The 19,824-nt window shown below is 33.3% G+C and overlaps 1 long non-coding RNA gene and 1 pseudogene across 1 annotated transcript in view; both read right to left on the reverse strand.

The window, feature by feature from the left end:
• Positions 1-232: 232 nt before the first annotated feature.
• The window catches only part of LOC139822363 (uncharacterized), a 93,593-nt gene continuing 74,001 nt past the window's right edge, over positions 233-19,824 (reverse strand). The window contains exon 5 of the long non-coding RNA XR_011734496.1: positions 233-5,168. This is a non-coding gene — a long non-coding RNA (uncharacterized lncRNA). The remainder of the gene's footprint in view (positions 5,169-19,824) is intronic.
• On the reverse strand, positions 9,898-11,724 carry LOC139822246 (uncharacterized; annotated as a pseudogene).

The raw sequence follows: 19,824 nt of genomic DNA on the forward strand, positions 1-19,824 counted from the left end.
ATTGACCAATTTACTTTCATCCTTCATCCTTTTTTCAACTATATATATAATAAATTTATAATATAGATATAAATAAAATTAAATTATATATATATATATATATATATATATATATATATATATACGTATATATATATATATACATATATATATATATATATAATATACTTGAATGACAGAAATTAATTGTCGATAGTTAACGTATCAAGAAAATACATTTGCGAATCAAAATTTAGGTCTTTAATTAATCTAAATTAAAGTTGAATTAGGTAAAAAATTAAGATTCTTATGCATTAAAGTGCGATAAGAATCTGCGATAAGAATTTCCTACAAAAATTCATTCAAGATACACGAGAAATTGAGATCCTTTATGACACGCTTTTTTCACAACAACGCTCAATTAAGAGCGTTTCGCACGATTGCACGCAGCGTGCGATTGAGTACGACAACAAAAAGCGGCGACGTTACTCTTTCTCTCTGCACCGATAATACTTCCGCGCCAGAATGCAATATATAATCTGCATAAACATAATGTATTAATTATGTAACCGCGGTCGCGCGAGAGAGACGAACGGTAAATACCGGTGACATGCGCAATATAACGTTCAATAAAATCTATCCGATGAGAAAAGAGAGGAGAAAGAAGGGAGGAGAAAAAGGAGAGGAACGCGCACACTTCCTGCTCGCGCCGCGGCGATATCGCGCCGTTCGCGCAGGATTTTAACCCCGTCACGGTCAAACTTCCGCGAAGAAATTCGCGGTTGCGTGATAGTTAGAAAGGTAATAAGTAAGCGACGGCAAGGAAAGTTCCTCGGGAAAATTACGGAGTGAGGTGAGGTAAGAGCAGGCCGCGCGGGAGATGCATTACACTTAACGCGGCGCGATGCCATTACTCTTCTGTGCAAGTACGTGAAAGTTGGTTGTTCCTCTCCCTCCTCGCTACCGGCCCCAGCCCCGACCCCCGCCGGCGTGTTACACGAGCATGTGGGCCGCGATCTTGCCGCGGTTGAGTATCGCGCGATGCATCGCGAAACGCGATTGCGAATGTCGGATGCAAAACGCGAACGCACGCCTCTCGCTCCGTCCATTATCTGTGTCACGACGAACTCCGAGGAGAATCTCTCGATGGAGAGATGTGAAAATTGATGTAACGTCATTTCTCAATTACAGCGCGACCGAAGTAAATTGTTGAACTCTGACGCATATTAATTTGGCTGTTGTTGGCATTACTAATTTAATCTATAAGGATGTGTATAGGTACGCTGAAAAAAACATTATGTCGTAACATGTAAAAGCTTCTTGAGAAGCATTCATACTTTTGCTAAGTTGTAATTTAGATAAAATATATAAGTCGTTTATATTGTAATTAATCTAAAATTTCAAACCTCATATTCTCAAATTTGGTAAATTAGTTATTTACCTAGAAACACAAAAATTTTTTTAGGTATCCTAGAAAATCTAAAAAGTAGAAAGTTCCGAAAAGTTGAACTTTTATATGTATTTTATTGTTAGAGAAAATTAGAATTCAAAAGTCCTAGGATAAGAAAGTAGGTCCAAACGTTTATTAAATCAACCTCGTCGGGTTTCGGTACTCATCTAACAAACGTGAGTAAACGTAACAGTAACTTCACCAACGTGACTCGCCTAATTCTTAGATACTTTCCAAAAATAGATAGACACCGTTAGATTTTGCGATGCGACGATACTCAGACGATTTTGTCAAGTGTGTGCTTCAACCGACTCGCATTCCACGTTAACGGGTCTTTCCAAATTAAACAACGGATCGACGATTCTAAGGTCGGTGCGTAAGTTATTGCAGTAATCACTCTTTTATGTCCGATACACGAGAACGCGATTTTAAACATATAAATAAAGAATTGTCGATTCGCTTGATGCGCTGGAACACTTTAATTAAATTGTAATTTAATTAAATTGTCAAAGCATGGAATCAGATGTTACAAAGATGTACTGCGCGTGTCAAGATTCAAATACTTTTAAAGAAATACCGATAACTGCAATCGAATCGAAAACTACAATTAAATTTCTAGAATAAATTTTAAAAAATTGTGAAAAACATTATTAATTTTGTATACATATGTATAATGTAAAATTGAATAAATTTTTAGAAAATATTGATTAGAATATATTTGGCACACAAATACACCATTCGCGATATTGAACACAAAGTGATACCTACCCCTCCTCAATTTTATTCAACAAAATGTAAGTTAATCTTTATTTCTATGATGTATGTAGCTATCAAATATGGAAAACTTGAATTGAGCGATGCTACTGCAATATTCAATTGATAAACGATCAAGATCTCTCCTTCCCCGCCAGATATTCTTATATTTCGGCTTCGTACAGGATGTACTTTATATGCACAGGAAATCAATTAATGCAAAAGATGTCACGCTCTTCAGAACTCAAATTGCACGGCATGCGAATCCTTCCATCCGGACGTCCAAGTTTGACAGCGGGCTGATTTCTTTTCGTGCATCTCGTATCGCAAGGTGCCGCGGCTTGCGGTGTGTGTCCTTGATCTGTCCCGTATCATACGGAACGGAACGGTACGGAACCCGTTTTCGGCCGCGTCCCGTTATGTCCGCGTGACGGAGGAACCACCGCGAGGAGAAGAACAGCGAAACGAAACATCGCGTACAAACGAAGAGGAGGAGGAGGAGGAGGAGGAAGGTGGCCGACAACGACAACGACGAAGAGGAGGGAACGGCGGAGCCAGTTTTCGAACGGTCCGGAGAAAGTGGTGGCTATACATTTACTGACCTACATTACCCTCGTTTCGTCCCTTCCTTTCTCCCCCTCGCTCCCCGCGGCCCCCTTCCGACAAGCTTGACACCCACCCGGGCGCACCGCCAGCCCACAAATTGTCCCGTTACACACGAGCCCGTTGTACACGTCATCGCCGTGACCCACAAAATGACACCGGGTCCCCCCCTCTTATGCCTCCCTCTCCGGTATACCGCTGCTATCTTTTATTCTAAAATTATGTCACGTCGCCTCGACCGTGCGATTCCCGCGACTAGAAGATTAGAAGACGAACAAAAGCGATGAAGATGTTTTACGCGTGTCCGTCACGAGGCCTACTTTGATTCTCGAGGGCCAGTTTAATGCGAGATCGTACCACTGTAAGAGCAGCAGCAGCAGCAGCAGCAGCCGTCACCGCTTCGAGAAAACGATATCGATATTTGGCTGACGAGATCGACCGAATACATCCGGGTGTATTGCGGCGAAACCAGTTCGGCATAAACCGCATCTTTCCTCTCTCGTTGCGAGGCAAATTAATCGGCAGAAATTTCGCAGCTCCTTCCGTCGCGCACTTCCGCAGTTAACCGACTTTCCAGACCGAGTTCTGTTCGCCGCGTGTTTATTCATTTGGCGATTCATCGGAGTTAAGGAACGCGACAACGACCGCGTAACATTCTCTCGACTAGTTTTTGACGCGATTGAAGATTAAAGCTTTCGGACGATGAGAACGTACGCGCGTTTCGATAATTGTTAGAAGCGATTATCTTGCCCTCTCCCTCTCATGGTTAACGGCACCAAAAGCCTTGGCATTATTTCTTCTCGCGCCGTGTTAACAGCGTTACTCAATCGCGTTACGAAACTTGACACATTGTCTCGGCCAATCGGTGGATTCCATATGCGCGAGCGAGGGAAACGAATGTTAATTGCACGAAGATAATCATAATCGAATCATAATCACTATCGGAACAGAAACGAAGGAGAGACTTACAAAACGGCCGATTGTTTCGATATAAATATTCAAAAATGTCGAATATTATTGTGCGTCCACAACATCGCTTTAAAAATATGACGTGCGACTTATTTATAGTCTTTAGAAATCTGCAGTAACAACAAGATTTTTGTAACGCATCTAATCGCGATAAAGGTATTTTTAATGCGAAAACAACGTTTTACCCGGCCAGCGTTTCAGCGTTAAATTAAAAAATCTATTCTTCTAAATTAAGAGACCTGTTTTTATCGGGTGTGTATATATACGAGATTAACGAGGAGCCGATGCTGCTCGTTATTTATCCGTAAAGATTGAAGCTACGTAATAAACATAAGCGTAAATATGCGCATCCTCTTTTTTTGCTACCTTTCTCCTCGCGAACGGACTTAAGCGGATCGGAGCGACGCAAAACATCGATCTCTGTATTCCGTTGCACCCGATACGTAAGTCATAAAACGGTAATGGAATTACGAGCGGCGAACTAAAAAACGCGGTTAACGCCGCCACTCGAAGGGCCCTCGAAAGTCAATCTCGGTTACAGTTAGCTGTGCCTTACTGACGTAATTAAAATCGGCGATAAACTCGGTAAAAATCGTGATTGGAAAGATGCGAAATCTTTCTCTTCTGAATATGAAAACGTTATTACCTTCGTTACGTCCCACGCAGAAATATCGGGATACTACGATAATGATTAATCACTCCTGCGAGAAAGCAATAAATTCACGGCATATGTTTCCTCGAAGCCTGCTCAAGATAGTTTCGAACATCGCGATGGTGAATTTTTAGCTACAATCACGTTTTAGCTCACAAGGAAATTCGCGGCTCCGGATCGGAGAGATTTTATAATTCAAATGATCCGTTCTCTCGGAGCGTACAAACTTCAACGGTTCGATTCGGTTTACAACCCTGAATTCGCCGTCTTTGATGTACCCCGGAGGTTTCGCCGTAGCCAATTAAAAGTTTAATACATTAAACTTTTAATGCTATCGCGCCCAAGGGGTGGGGCGCGTCATCGATTCCGCTATCAAGATGATTTTCGGGAGCACTCATCGTTCGGACGTGATTGACATAACACCTCTCAAGTGTCAAACGAATCTCGCAAAAAATGGATCTGGACGTCCACTTGTTCGCACGATGGATCCATCGATTACTTGAAGTGGATCGGAATCACCCAGGATTCTGGCGGAATCTGAGGTACTTGATGAACCGGGTGTACCGGTGTACCCGGCAACGTACCCCAAGGGTGGTGCCCATGAGATCAGTGGCCACCCAGACCACCGCTGAAGATGCGGCCATACAGGCCATCGTAGCCGCCGGAGAAGTCGGAGTCCAGGTGGACCTTGAGATGCGAACTCCATCATCCGACTCGTCGGTGAGAGCCCCGTAGTTTTTTATTTATTTAGTCTTGCACGCACTGTAAAAAAATTTTGTGTAAAATTACAACTATTATAGTGGATAATTTTGAGAATAGGTGTTCCACGCATTTGTAATTTTGTAGTACAAAAGAAAAAAGTAATTTTGTAATAGTAATAAAACATTGTATTAATTGTATTATTAAACATCTCGTTAAACATTCAAATAATAAATTTGCAAAAGTTGTAAATGAATTAAATGTCAACGTATTATAGCCAAACAAATTTGTAAAAAGACTAAATGTTAATGTATTACTAGAAAACGAACTGTAACATTTACAGTTTGTTTTGTAACAATACAAACAGCTAATGTAATATTACATTATCATTTAATTTATTTACAAGTACATTTTGTAATATTAAATTAACATTTTTGTATATTTCCTAGTTAACTTTGTAATATTACACTAACATTTTGTACACTTACAAGTTTGTTTCGAAATAATACGTTGATATTGTGTACATTTACAACTTGTCTTGAAATAAGGCAGTTCCATTTTTGTATATTTTTTCAAATTTGTTTGTAAATTTACTATTTGAATATTCAATAATACAATTACGAAAAGTGTTGTTACACAACCATTTTACTTTACTGTGCTATTGTAAACTTACTTTTGCAATCTGCTTCGTTACTAATTACGAAATTATTTTTACTTGCGCACTACAAAATTACAAACGCGTGAAAATTTACACTTGGTTGGAAGAAGCACGTACTCGTATAGTCAATTCAATATATAAATTTTTAAGTAATGACAAACACATAAAATATATAGACAGATACATTTCGCAGGAATTCAATTATTGTGCAAAGTTTTTCCGGGAGAATGATGATGTCTTTGTTACTAAAGCTGACAAAGGCCAAGTTACCGTAATTATGGATAAGAACACGTATCTTAATCAAATGACCGAGTTGCTTAGTGACAGTTCTACATACAAAAAATTAAATAAGAACCCGATAAATAGAATAACTACAAAGATTAATGAACTAATTAAAACTTGGTATAACAAAGACATCATCAGTGAAAAGGGATATAAACCACTTAATTGCACCAACGGGAACTTCCCACGCTATTATGGACTACCGAAAATACATAAGAATGGCTTCCCACTCCGTATTATCGTTTCTGCGTTGGGGAGTCCTTTGTATGAATTAGCTAAATTATTACACGATACTCTTGACCAATCTGTACCTAAACCACATTCACATGTCAAAGACAGTTGGTCTTTTGTTGAAATGATAGGCGGTGTGAGAATCGAGGATGACGAGATATTGGTTTTGTTAGATGTGACCGCACTTTTTACTAACATCCCTAAGGACTTGGTCATTAAAGCCATAAAAAAACGATGGAATCATACCAGAACCATTGCCAAGAAAACTAAACTCAGTCTTCCTCAGTTCACGCACGCAATAGACCTGATCTTAAGCTCTACCAGTTTCTGTTTCAATGGACAATTTTACGAACAGATTTTCGGTAGTTCGATGGGATCTCCCCTCTTCCCGATTCTCGCAGATTTGGTTATGGAGGATCTGGAAACACACTGTCTGCAGTCGCTGAGTTTTATTATATCATTTTATCGTAGATACGTTGATGACATTTTTGCGGTAGTCCCAAAGTCAAAAATCGATGAGTTACTTAAGATATTTATAATAACTATCACACAAGATTAAAATTCACTTACAAAATGGAAACAAATGGTGCATTAAACTTCCTGGACACCACGGTGATTCGAGAAAAGAACTCATTAATAACAAACTGGTATAGAAAACCAACGTTCCCGGGACGCTACATCAATTATTTCTCGAATCACCCTTTCAAATATAAAGTTAACATTATACGGAATCTAGTGGATAGGGCTATTTTACTTTCTAATACTCGGTTTCACTCGAATAATATCTCAACAGTTAGAAAAATACTCTTAAACAAGCTTCCTCATAGAGGAAGCTTTGTTTTCGTGAATTTCGTATATGAAATTCGATTGCGTATAAAGTTGGGTTTAGTCAACCAAATTTTAAAAAATTATATATGAAATAGGGGTAGAAGAAACCAACGAAGAGATTGGTTTTTGAGTTTTTTCTGATGCCAATATGTTCAGATTGTTGTAAAACGTCGAAATATCGCCTAAAAAAATGTCCGTATGTATGTATGTGCACATTTGATGTTGTGGTTGCTCTAACTTCCGCAAATATTGAGATATCGGGCTGTTTTTTTTTAATCGATAGAGTATCATTCAAGGTTGGTATTGAATTTGACGATGATCGGTAAAGGGGTTCTTTTTTTAAAAATGCCCGTGGTTTCTCTAACTTCCGCAAATTTGGAGATATCGATCTATTTCTAATTTTATTATATTTTTTAGTTTTTTCTACCCCTATTTCATATATAATTTTTTAAGATTTGGTTGATTAGACCCAGCTTTATACGCGATCAAATGTCCATAATTTTGATCGCATATAGGTAAAGCTAAGTCTAATCAACCAAATTTAAAAGAATATGCCTCTTATGTGTATACATAGCCGTAACAAAATGTATTGGAGTCTGAAATAAATAAAATACAGATTATAAAAAGAGTATAAAAATGTATACAAATGTAATGTGTATCATTATGTTTACAAAATTATTAGTATATACAATATATAAACCATATAATATACAGAGTGTCTAATTTTGTATTGACTAACCGAAAGGTGACGGGGTAATATGTATATAAAGATTGAATTTAAAACCTCCCAAATAGCCGTAATATATACTTTGTCTTATAATTTTGATAAATTTCCACTTGAGTAAAAAATATACTTATACTTTGTATGCCAATTATATAAATTGAAATGTTCGTCTTATGTATATTATATGGCTTACATATGTATAAAAAACTGAAATAAAGAAAATACAATTATACAAAATTTTAAAAGTATGTAAAGCTACTATTACAAATTTATTATAACAATAATGCTTACTGTTTTGGTCTAAGGAGGACGAAATCGCGAGAGGGATGGAGGAGAAGCTCCTGATGGACTCGGACGAGGAGAAGGAGGACAAGAGGAAGAAGCTGTAGGTCGGGGGGGAGAGTCGAGACAGGAAGGAGGGAGGCAGAGTGACGCAGACTTAGAGGAAGCGGAGGAAAACAAGAAGGGATGAAGGAAGAAACGGGGAGGGAGGGTAAAGAATGAATGTAAGGTCGCAAACGGTCAGGTTTAAGGGGATAAGTGTTGTAAGAGGTTTGAGTACACTGAAAAAAAAATGCTGCTAAATTAAAAAAAAAATGCGGTTGCTTCAATTAAACATCGACGTCACGGGCATCCACAAAAATAAATAGTTCATTTAATAGTATTTGCTATTGATTGTTATTTTAAATATGTATGTTAAAAGAACAATATATAAATTTCAATTAATGATAAGGATATTGCATTAAACGTACATTGAATTGTAAGAACGCTACTAAATTACGAATTGAATTACATTGTAATTAGTTGTTTTATACGTACGATTAATTTAATCATTGTCGCTTGCCCTGAGAATAAAAAAGTGATTGTTTTAAAAGTATTTTTATTTGAAATGTATCAGTTCGTTTTAAAATTAAACACAAAATTATTTGATTGAATTCTTCATACAAATAAAGTTATGTTATGTATAATTATATTAAACTTATATATATTTTAATTGATTAAATATGTTATTCAATATACAAATTATACGTTTAGTTTTGTTATACGTACGATTGATTTAATTATTGTCGCTTGCCCTGAGAATAAAAAAATGATTGTTTTAAAAGTATTTTTATTTGAAATGTATCAGTTTGTTTTTAAACTAAACACAAAATTATTTGATTACATTTTTCATACAGATGAAGCAACGTTACGTATAATTATATTAAACTTAAATATATTTTAATTGATTAAATATGTTATTCAATATATAACTTATACGTTTCGCTCGATTATATTAATGATTAAATGAACATTGATGCTTGCTCTAAGAATAAAAAAATAGTTGTTTTAAAAGCATTTTTATTTGATATATATCAATTTATATTTTATTGGACTAGATATATTATTCAATATACAAATTATACGTTTAGTTGTGTTATACGTACGATTGATTTAATTATTGTCGCTTGCCCTGAGAATAAAAAAGTGATTGTTTTAAAAGTATTTTTATTTGATATGTATCAGTTTGTTTTTAAACTAAACACAAAATTATTTGATTGAATTCTTCGTACAGATGAAGCTATGTTACGTATAATTATATTAAACCTAAATATATTTTAATTGATTAAATATGTTATTCAATATACAAATTATACGTTTAGTTGTTTTATACGTAAGATTGATTTAATTATTATTGTCGCTTGCCCTGAGAATAAAAAAGTAATTGTTTTAAAAGTATTTTTATTTGAAATGTATCAGTTTCATCAGTTTGTTTTAAAAGTAAACACAAAATTATTTGATTACATTTTTCATATAGATGAAGCTTCAAGCTTCAAACTACGTTACACATTTATAATTACATTAAACTTAAATATGTTATACTCGTAGGGTAGACGTAGCGTCCAAGCACTTTTGCCTAAGGCGACTAGCGCCTGCAAATATATGATTTATTCCCGTAGTTAGCGGGCTGCTTTGTGTGTTCTCAAAATTAAATTAAAATATAACTAATAATAGAGGTATCGACAGTATCGATACTGTTAAATATCGATATTTTTCGCCCGATATTTCTAGTGTATCGATATTCTTATTTATGATACGTATCGATACGAAATATCGATATTTCTCTTGTATTGCCCATCCCTACTCACTATTTTGTCTTGTTTCTTTAACATTTCTTCCTTTAGAACGTGTATAGAATGTCCCATTAATTGTTTATAATGCCAAAACATGTATCATTTGTGTAAAAGTATCGGCCATGTGTTTTTAATATCTTTGATAGTAGGTATTTCATGAATATTATTAAGATACAATCTTTGCACAGAATACGTAGCTTCAAGATACGAAATAATTTTGTTGTATCTTAGGATCGCTTTTTGATGAGTCATCATAGACTATTTCACGTAGAAATTTAGTCTTGTCTTCTATTGTTTCATTTGTTTCCGTATCAATATGTTTTTCTGGTTGCCAATTACTACAACCAGCTTTAGCAGACAATTTTTTTTTTGTTTTTTTTTAGAGGTATCGTTAAAGTTTGGCTCAGAGATCGTTTCATATGTGGTCTATTTAAATAACTGGTCTATTTAAATAACTATTTCGATCGCGAAGTTTAAGAAAAAATTGTTTATATCTCTCATTTCAGAAACTATACGGTTCACAACAGCATTTATTGCATATTTGCTGCGACTTCCACTTTCTAGTTCTTTGATCACTGTTGACTCTAACTTATTCCATGGAATTTGAAAATTCTTCCACGTTTCATTATGTAATGGAAATTGATTGCCTGATATTTTAATTGAGGTTGATGAAATGGATGGCGAACTTGGCAAGGATGACAAAGATGTTTCTTCGTTCAAACTGGACGTGAGTGAAATACTATCAGATAATGTCGTTTCAAGTTCTGTATCACCGTGTATAAACCAAGATTCTTCAGGCTGCAGCAACATTAAAGTTTCGCCAGAACAAAATTTCAAAACGTTATCGTCATCAATTACTGTACCATCTTTTTCCATAACAACAAGAACAGAGCCGGCAATACCAAGCTTAATATTACTTTTTAGGTAATTGTATAGATGGGGGGGGACCACCTTGGATGACCTTGATATTTTAGTATGTTGTCAAGGTCACCCTCCTGAGTGACCTTCAGAAGGTTTCAGCCCGCGCTCGTTATTCGTTAAAAAGTTATTAATAAAAAATGTTTCGAAAATATAGCAGCTATTTTGAGTACTGAGAGGCATAAACGACTAATATTACGTTTTTCTTTAAAGCAGAGAATACTTTATTTCGCGAGAAAGTCGCTGCTTTACCAAAACACAACATTTAAAGTAGTAAATTGTTGATAAATTGAAGTCTTTTTGTTAAAGCAGAGAATACTTACATGGATTAGATGACGCGCTTTAAACAGTTGAATACTTTTAAAGCGCGTCATCTAACCCATGTGGCATCTCGCATATTAACTTTTCACGCATGAACGGCCCGAAAGCAGGGGGGGGTGTGCGTGAACCTCGGTTCGCGTGAAAAGTGTATGCGTGAACTATTTCGGGACTACCGCACCTCCCCCGAAAGCAGGGGGGGGTGTGCGTGAACTTCGGTTCGCGTGGAAAGTGTATGCGTGAACTATTTCGACATATATATTAGTCATTTATGCCTTCCAATACTCAAAATAGCTGCTATATTTTCAAAACATTTTTTGTTAATAACTTTTTAACGAATAACGAGCGCGGGCTAAAACCTTCTGAAGGTCACTCAGGAGGGTGACCTTGACAACATACTAAAATATCAAGGTCATCCAAGGTGGTCCCCCCCATCTATACAATTACCACTTTTTACAATAAGATCTGACAGCATATTATCTGATTCACGAAGTATAAGTGATATTTTCTTTTTTCGGCTGTCCAGATTTTATATAAATGAAACATCTACAAAGAAAAAAACATGTATACGTGTATAATGTAATGAAAATAAGTTACACTAACATATAAATTGCTTACACATTTTTCTAAAAAGTCCTGTTATAAATGAAGAGCTTCATATTTGAAGACATACACGGGAATAGAATCTAAATTAGTTTGAAGAATAGAGGATGTGGTGCAAGTAAGGGAGTGTACAGAAACAAAAAGATTTTTTCGACATTTCGACAATCTACACCTTCAACTACAAATTCTTCATACACGCCAAAATCAGCATTGTATATAATCGTTGTTGTACTATACCCAAAAAATAGATACTTGGTATAACAATCATTAATTAAAATGTATTTAATTTTATATAATTAAATTATCATAACAATCTTTATCTACGCAGATACACATATGTCTTTTATACATAATACCTCTAAAAGTAATCTTTGAGGATATGTACTTTACATTTTCATACTCTTTGTCACGAAAATAATGTGTTATAATAAAAGAAATCTTATCATTGAAATTTTCAGATATATATTCTTCTACATTATCTGCTATTGCTAGAGCACGGTATCTTTTCTCGAGATTTAGATTTTGTAAAAATTGATGTTTATGTGATAATAATTTTGTTATGTTCTTAAAATTTTGGGAATGTTTAACCAATATTCTTGAAGTATCTATGTTTACTGTCAAATCTCAAGGTCTACAAATGTTTCAGCAAACCAAAAGATAAAATTAAAGAGGGATAATGAGAAATGTAGTGATGTTTCGGTCTTAATTTGATATTTGTAAAGCATTTTATTCTTAACTAGATTTTTCGCCCGCGCTTCGCGCGGGCTCAAAATCTATTCCCCTCTCTCCAAACTCACTCATTAATTAGGAGCACCTTTGATATTCTTTCTCCTCAAACTTTAACCTACATCTTCAAATTCTTTTTTAAAAAATAAAAAATAATAAATAATATTATAGATGCAGATTAGCATATTGTCAAATATGTATTTCAAAAATGTAATCCCTTATATTAAAGTCTTTAAATTTTATTTTTGCTCGCGCCTCGCGCGTTTTCACCCTCCGTTGACCCACCATTATTAACTCTCTTTCATTTTCTTCCATTTTATTTTCTTTTTTCGAAATCATCAAAAAATTAGAAAAATATTGGCACTGGTTTCAAGAAAATCAATTCTTAATGAAAAATTATCCATTAATAAAAAATTAAACTTATCCTCCAAAAATATTAAAAAAATTTTGACTTCTATTTCATATATAATTCTTTAAGATTTGATCAATTAATTCCCGAAAAATTGGAAAAATTTTGTAACCGGTTCCCCAAAAAATCGGTAACAAAAAATTATACACTTTATAGCAAACCCCAGAAAATTCTACCTTTATTTCATATACAATTCTTTGAAATTCGATCAATTGACTCCCGAGAAATTTGAAAAATTTCGTAACCGGTTTCCACAAAAATCGGTAACGAAAAATTATCTATAAAAATTATCCATAAAAAAAATTCAGCTTGATATCTTAAAATTTACGGAAATTGGAGCAGAAATCGGAAACCCCTTTATTATTAGCAATTTTTCTATAAACTCATCGTATCCATCCTCAAAAAATTAGAAAATTTTGAGATATCAAGCTGAATTTTTTTTATGGATAATTTTTATAGATAATTTTTCGTTACCGATTTTTGTGGAAACCGGTTACGAAATTTTTCGAAGACCCCTTTAGAAAAATTGGAAAAACTTTGTAACCGGTCATTAATGAAAAATTATCCATTAATAAAAAATTAAACTTATCCTCCAAAAATTAAAAAAATTTTGACACACGACTCCTATTTCATACGTAATTCTTTAAGATTTGGTCAATTAATTCCCGAAAAATTGCAAAAAATTTGTACCCAGAAAATTTTACCTCTACTTCATGTACAATTGTTTGAGATTCGGTCAATTAATTTCCGAAAAATTGAAAAAATTTTGTAACCGGCTTCCAAAAAGATCGGTAACGAAAAATTATACACCCTATAGCACTCCCCGAAAAATTCTACCCCTATTTCATATATAATTCTTTTAAATTCGGTCAATTATTTCCCGAAAAATTAGAAGAATTAGAAAAATCGGTTTCCAGAAAATCGGTAGCAAAAAATTGGCCGCGACATTTTCATCCCCGGAAAATTCTACCCCTATGTCATATACTTTTGGTAAAAATTCGGTCCACTAACGAATGAGTAGTTCGCGTACAGACAGACAGACAGACAGACAGACGTGACTTATATATATAGACTAGAATTCTTTAAGATTTGGTCAATTAATTCCCGAAAAAATGCAAAAAATTTGTAACTGGTTCCCAAAAAAATTGGTAACAAAAAATTATACACTTTATAGCAATCCCGTGGAAATTCTACCTTTATTTCATATGTAATTCCTTAAGATTCAATTATTTCCCGAGAAATTGGAAAAATTTCGTAACCGGTTTCCAAAAAAATCGGTAACGAAAAATAATACACTTTATAGCATTCCCCAGAAAATTCTACCTCTACTTCATATACAATTGTTTAAGATTCAGTCAATTAATTTCCGAAAAATTGGAAAATTTTCTGATACCGATTTCCCCAAAGATCGATAATAGCCCAGTCAAATTAAGATTTTTGGATGAAAAAATTGCCGGCAAGCTGGAAATTGGTATACAGGTTCATTTTAGTGTTCTTTTAAACATACTAAAAGTCCCCATACATAGAGCATGAGCCGGCTGCGCCATCTTGAAAAAAAGAGTACAAAAATGGGTTTTTTGCGAATAACTCGGAAATTATTAGTTTCACGAAAAAAAACATTCAGAGCAAAAATGTAGCTGATAAAATTCCTTGCAATTTGGTTTTTTGTAGAACTTCGTACGACCATTAGTTCCCAAGATAGAATTTTTTGAAGCATTGAGCAAATGAGGAAAGAGCTGTTTCTTCGAGTGTTTTTTCAAAATATCTCAGTTCTGGCTGTCCGAAAGTAAAAAATGCATACAATGAAAGTGAAAGATAATTAAATTACCTACAAAATGCATTATTTATGTTATACCGCGCGATTAATATTTCTAGAAATATTACGGTTTAAATGAAATTTTGACTTTTGGAAATTGTGAGAATAAATATTTCCTCGCAATATAAGTCGGAAATGGGTAGTCCTACGTAAAACATTGTTAAAATCAAGTAGAAAGGTTATTAAATTTTCATTATTTTGGTTTTTGACCGATTTGCATACGACTAATAGTATTTTTGATATCCGTAAAAGAAACGGTTTTTAGGTACACTTCTCAAAATAGCGGACTTTCGAGTTATCTTTTTTAAAAAAATACACATGTTTCTTGAAGTTTATTAAATTATCTTTAAAATGATTTTTTATTTGACTTTCTGTGATGAATACTTCCAGAGATATAGCCTTTTAAATATTTGTTTATGTTAAAAATTTCTTAATAATTTACAGTTTTTTTACAAAACATGACATAAAATTACTTTAGAAAAAATAATATCGACATTTGTTCAAAAGTTTATATGCATATGTATGTGATCCTGCAGTGGAACCGGTTTTGAAATGAAAGTTTTTAAAAAATTGTTATTTCAATTATGCCTTTCTTAAGAGTTTTTGTAAAAAAATGGAATTTGCCACACTTTTTTGTAATTTTCTCAGTTTCTATGAGAGATACGTACAAAATGTTTCAGACCAAATTTGAAGCTTATAAAATTTCCTGAAAAACAGTATATTCAGCATTAATATGTGACCAACAATTATACCAACAACAGATGCTAGAATAATGTTACTCTTTTTTTCCTCAGTTTACCGTAATTTTTAATGATTTAAATATTGTCGAAAAAATTTATTTGGAAATTTTTGCGGTCAGCGTAAGTTTCAAATCTCATTATACATGATGTAAGCTTCCCGTTGGTCTTTGGGTTAAATTTTTAAGACAGGTAGTATTCGAGATATAGGGCGTCAAAAGTGGCCGCAACAAATTTTTGTTTTATATGCAGTTTTTTATGTTTTTATTGGTTTAATTATTAGTATTTCAACAATAAATATGCATCCCTTACTTGCACTGTGTGCTCGCCTCTGTATATAAAACAGAAATTTGTTGCGGCTACTTTTGACGCTCTATATCTCGAATACTACCCGTCTTAAAAATTTAACCCAAAGACCAACGGGAAGCTTACATAATGTATAATGAGATTTGAAACTTACGCCAACCGCAAAAATTTCCAAATAAATTTTTTCGACAATATTTAAATCATTAAAAATTACGGTAAACTGAGGAAAAAAGAGTAACATTATTCTAGCATCTGTTGTTGGTATAATTGTTGGTCACATATTAATGCCGAATATACTGTTTTTCAGGAAATTTTATAAGCTTCAAATTTGGTCTAAAACATTTTGTACGTATCTCTCATAGAAACTGAGAAAATTACAAAAAAGTGTGGCAAACTCCATTTTTTTACGAAAACTCTTAAGAAAGGCATAATTGAAATAACAATTTTTTAAAACCTTTCATTTCAAAACCGGTTTCACTGCAGGATCACATACATATGCATATAAACTTTTGAACAAATGTCGATATTATTTTTTCTAAAGTAATTTTATGTCATGTTTTGTAAAAAAACTGTAAATTATTAAGAAATTTTTAACATAAACAAATATTTAAAAGGCTATATCTCTGGAAGTATTCATCACAGAAAGTCAAATAAAAAATCATTTTAAAGATAATTTAATAAACTTCAAGAAACATGTGTATTTTTTTAAAAAAGATAACTCAAAAGTCCGCCATTTTGAGAAGTGTACCTAAAAACCGTTTCTTTTACGGATATCAAAAATACTATTAGTCGTATGCAAATCGGTCAAAAACCAAAATAATGAAAATTTAATAACCTTTCTACTTGATTTTAACAATTTTTTACGTAGGACTACCCATTTCCGACTTATATTGCGAGGAAATATTTATTCTCACAATTTCCAAAAGTCAAAATTTCATTTAAACCGTAATATTTCTAGAAATATTAGTTGCGCGGTATAACATAAATAATGCATTTTGTAGGTAATTTAATTATCTTTCACTTTCATTGTATGCATTTTTTATTTTTGGACAGCCAGAACTGAGATATTTTGAAAAAACACTCGAAGAAACAGCTCTTTCCTCATTTGCCCGATGCTTCAAAAAAATCTATCTTGGGAACTAATGGTCGTACGAAGTTCTACAAAAAACCAAATTGCGAGGAATTTTATCAGCTACATTTTCGCTCTGAATGTTCTTTCCCGTAAAACTTATAATTTCCGAGTTATTTGCAAAAAACCCATTTTTGTACTCTTTTTTTCAAGATGGCGCAGCCGGCTCACGCTCTATGTATGGGGACTTTTAGTATGTTTAAAAGAACACTAAAATAAACCTGTATACCGATTTCCAGCTTGCCGGCAATTTTTTCATTCAAACGCCCAAAAATAATCTAATTTGACTGGGCTATAACGAAAAATTATACACTTTATGGTAATTCCCGGGAAATTTTACCCCCACTTCATATAATTCTTTAAGATTCAATCAATTAATTTCCGAAAAATTGGAAAAATTTTGTAACCGGCTTCCAAAAAGATCGGTAACGAAAAATTATACACTTTATAGCACTCCCCGGAAAATTCTACTCCTTTTTCATATATAATTCTTTTAAATTCGGTCAATTATTTCCCGAAAAATTTGAAAAAATTTCAGAACCGGTTTCCAGAAAATCGGTAGCAAAAAATTGGCCGCGACATTTTCATCTCCGGGAAATTCTACCCCTGTTTCATATACTTTTGGTAAAAATTCGGTCCACTAACGAATGAGTAGTTCGCGTACATACAGACAGACAGACGACGTGACTTATATATATAGATGATAAGTATTCATTAATTTTTTCTTTTAATAACGCAACCTGTCCAAAAGATAGAGCAGGAGCACATATTAACCCTTAAATGCCACACCTCTCAAGAATCTCGTAAGTTCACTGAGGGGTCTAAAAGACCCCAGCATGAAAAATGTCTCCTTACTCATTGATTTTTTTATCTTTAATTATGACAATTTTTTTCAATGTTGTTCAAGGTCTAGAGAAGAGTATAAAATGCTAATATTGTCCAAATTTCAATTTCGACATAGTATAAAAAATTAAGTAAACTGAGTACTGCTAAGTGTACACACGGGTAGGTCAATCACTCAACTATCATCAATGGGAGCATGAGCTCCATTTTTGGCAAGAACATTTGAAAACATTTCATTCTAAAGGGTCTGGGGTCCGCTGGACCCCGGGTGGCATTTAAAGGTTAAAGAACTCATTTGTCAAAGATGCAATACTAACATCCAAACATCATTTCCAATATTCTTGACTGATAATTTGTCAAAAACAGTCAAAGAAAATATTAATAGTATTCTTCTTATTTGGCTTGCAGTACCTGCAATTTTAGATGAATTTTTTATAAGAGAAATGCTATTGCATTTATTTTCATAAAAAGAGTTTATTTTTTGTAATCAATGATTTAAAAATTGATAATTAAACCAACCACAAAATATTGAATGCAGTACATGAGATCATGAGAAACAATCCTTTCGAAAAGATCATGTGCTATGCAGGGCGGTAATCCTGGATTGCACGTGAAAATGATCAAGTTTGTTTAAAGGCGAATCATGTTTTATGCCCTTTACAATTTTCATACTATATATTTGTTGCTTCTATAACACACAAATTGTATAATTATCTGAATTTCTATTTATATTAGTGCATGTATATTTTGATTTAAATTGATTTTGAGTTATGTCACAAAAGCGACAAAAATATTCTGAAGATTCTGAATTCCTAAATTATCGCCCAACATAGCAACAACAGTACCAGTAAAATTAATTGTTTCAATACCAACAGAAATAACTATTCCTTTTTTTCTAGACTTTTTAAGTCGCGTATTAGTAAATCCATAATTTTTTCCCAACCAAAGAATGTTACATGTTTTTCATAACATAACATAATAAGCTATATATTATAAACTTTTGCATGATCTAAGATAAGCCGGCAGATTTCCTAATACCATATATATGGCAACAAGTTTAAATTTCTTTTTTGAAGCACCCAATGGATTACATATCTCAAATGCATCTTGGTACAATATTATTTGTAATGCGTTTTTATTACTATTAAAAAACACGCAGTATATATGTGTTAAGCTATTCATAGATTAGCCCGATATTGCATGCCTCAAATTTAGTCGATTGTGAATAGAATAACAGAAAAGTGATATAAATAAAAAATTTTGTTATATATAATAGCTTTAAAAACTGTGCAAATTAGAAACTTGCACTTGGCTTCCTCATAGAGGAAGTGATATATGTCTTAAGATGCTAATACGGCCCTCTGATTGGCTGATGACGCCTTAAGACTATACTTAAGACGATCTTGGATATAAGACTTGACTATGAATACCGGCCTTAAAGAATTATATATGAAATAGAAATAGAAAAGACTGAAGAATATAATAAAATTAAAAAATTTCGGTAAACCTTTTTTTAACAGAAATCGGTAACCCCTTTATTATTAACAATTTTTATTAATTCTATTATATTCTTCAGTCTTTTCTACCCCTATTTCATATACATATAATTCGTTAAGATTTGGTTGATCAGTTCTGGAGTTATAGAAATTTCTGTAAATTTGGCACAGACATACATACATACACACATACCGACATTTTTTTAAATGCAATATTTCGACGTTTTAAAACACTGAACATATGACATTAAAAACTCAAAAAACAATCTTTTCTTTGGTTTCTTCTGCCCCTATTTTATATATAATTCTTTTAAATTTGGTTGATTAGAGCCAACTTTATACGCAATCAAAGGTTCATATACGAATTTACGAAAACAAAGCTTCCTCTATGAGGAAGCAATATTGTTTTTTATTACACTGCCATCTTTTATATCAAAAAGCACATTACTATTATAATTGTTATATGAATTTAAACAAAAGTGTCGAATATCAGAATTTTGTAATAATACTTTTATGGTTTCCAAAATTGGAATATAATGATAATAACATTGTTTGCGATTATTATCATATCCTAAATTAAT

The sequence above is a fragment of the Temnothorax longispinosus genome, chromosome 11 (assembly GCF_030848805.1).
Source record: "Temnothorax longispinosus isolate EJ_2023e chromosome 11, Tlon_JGU_v1, whole genome shotgun sequence".
Taxonomy (NCBI): domain Eukaryota; kingdom Metazoa; phylum Arthropoda; class Insecta; order Hymenoptera; family Formicidae; genus Temnothorax; species Temnothorax longispinosus.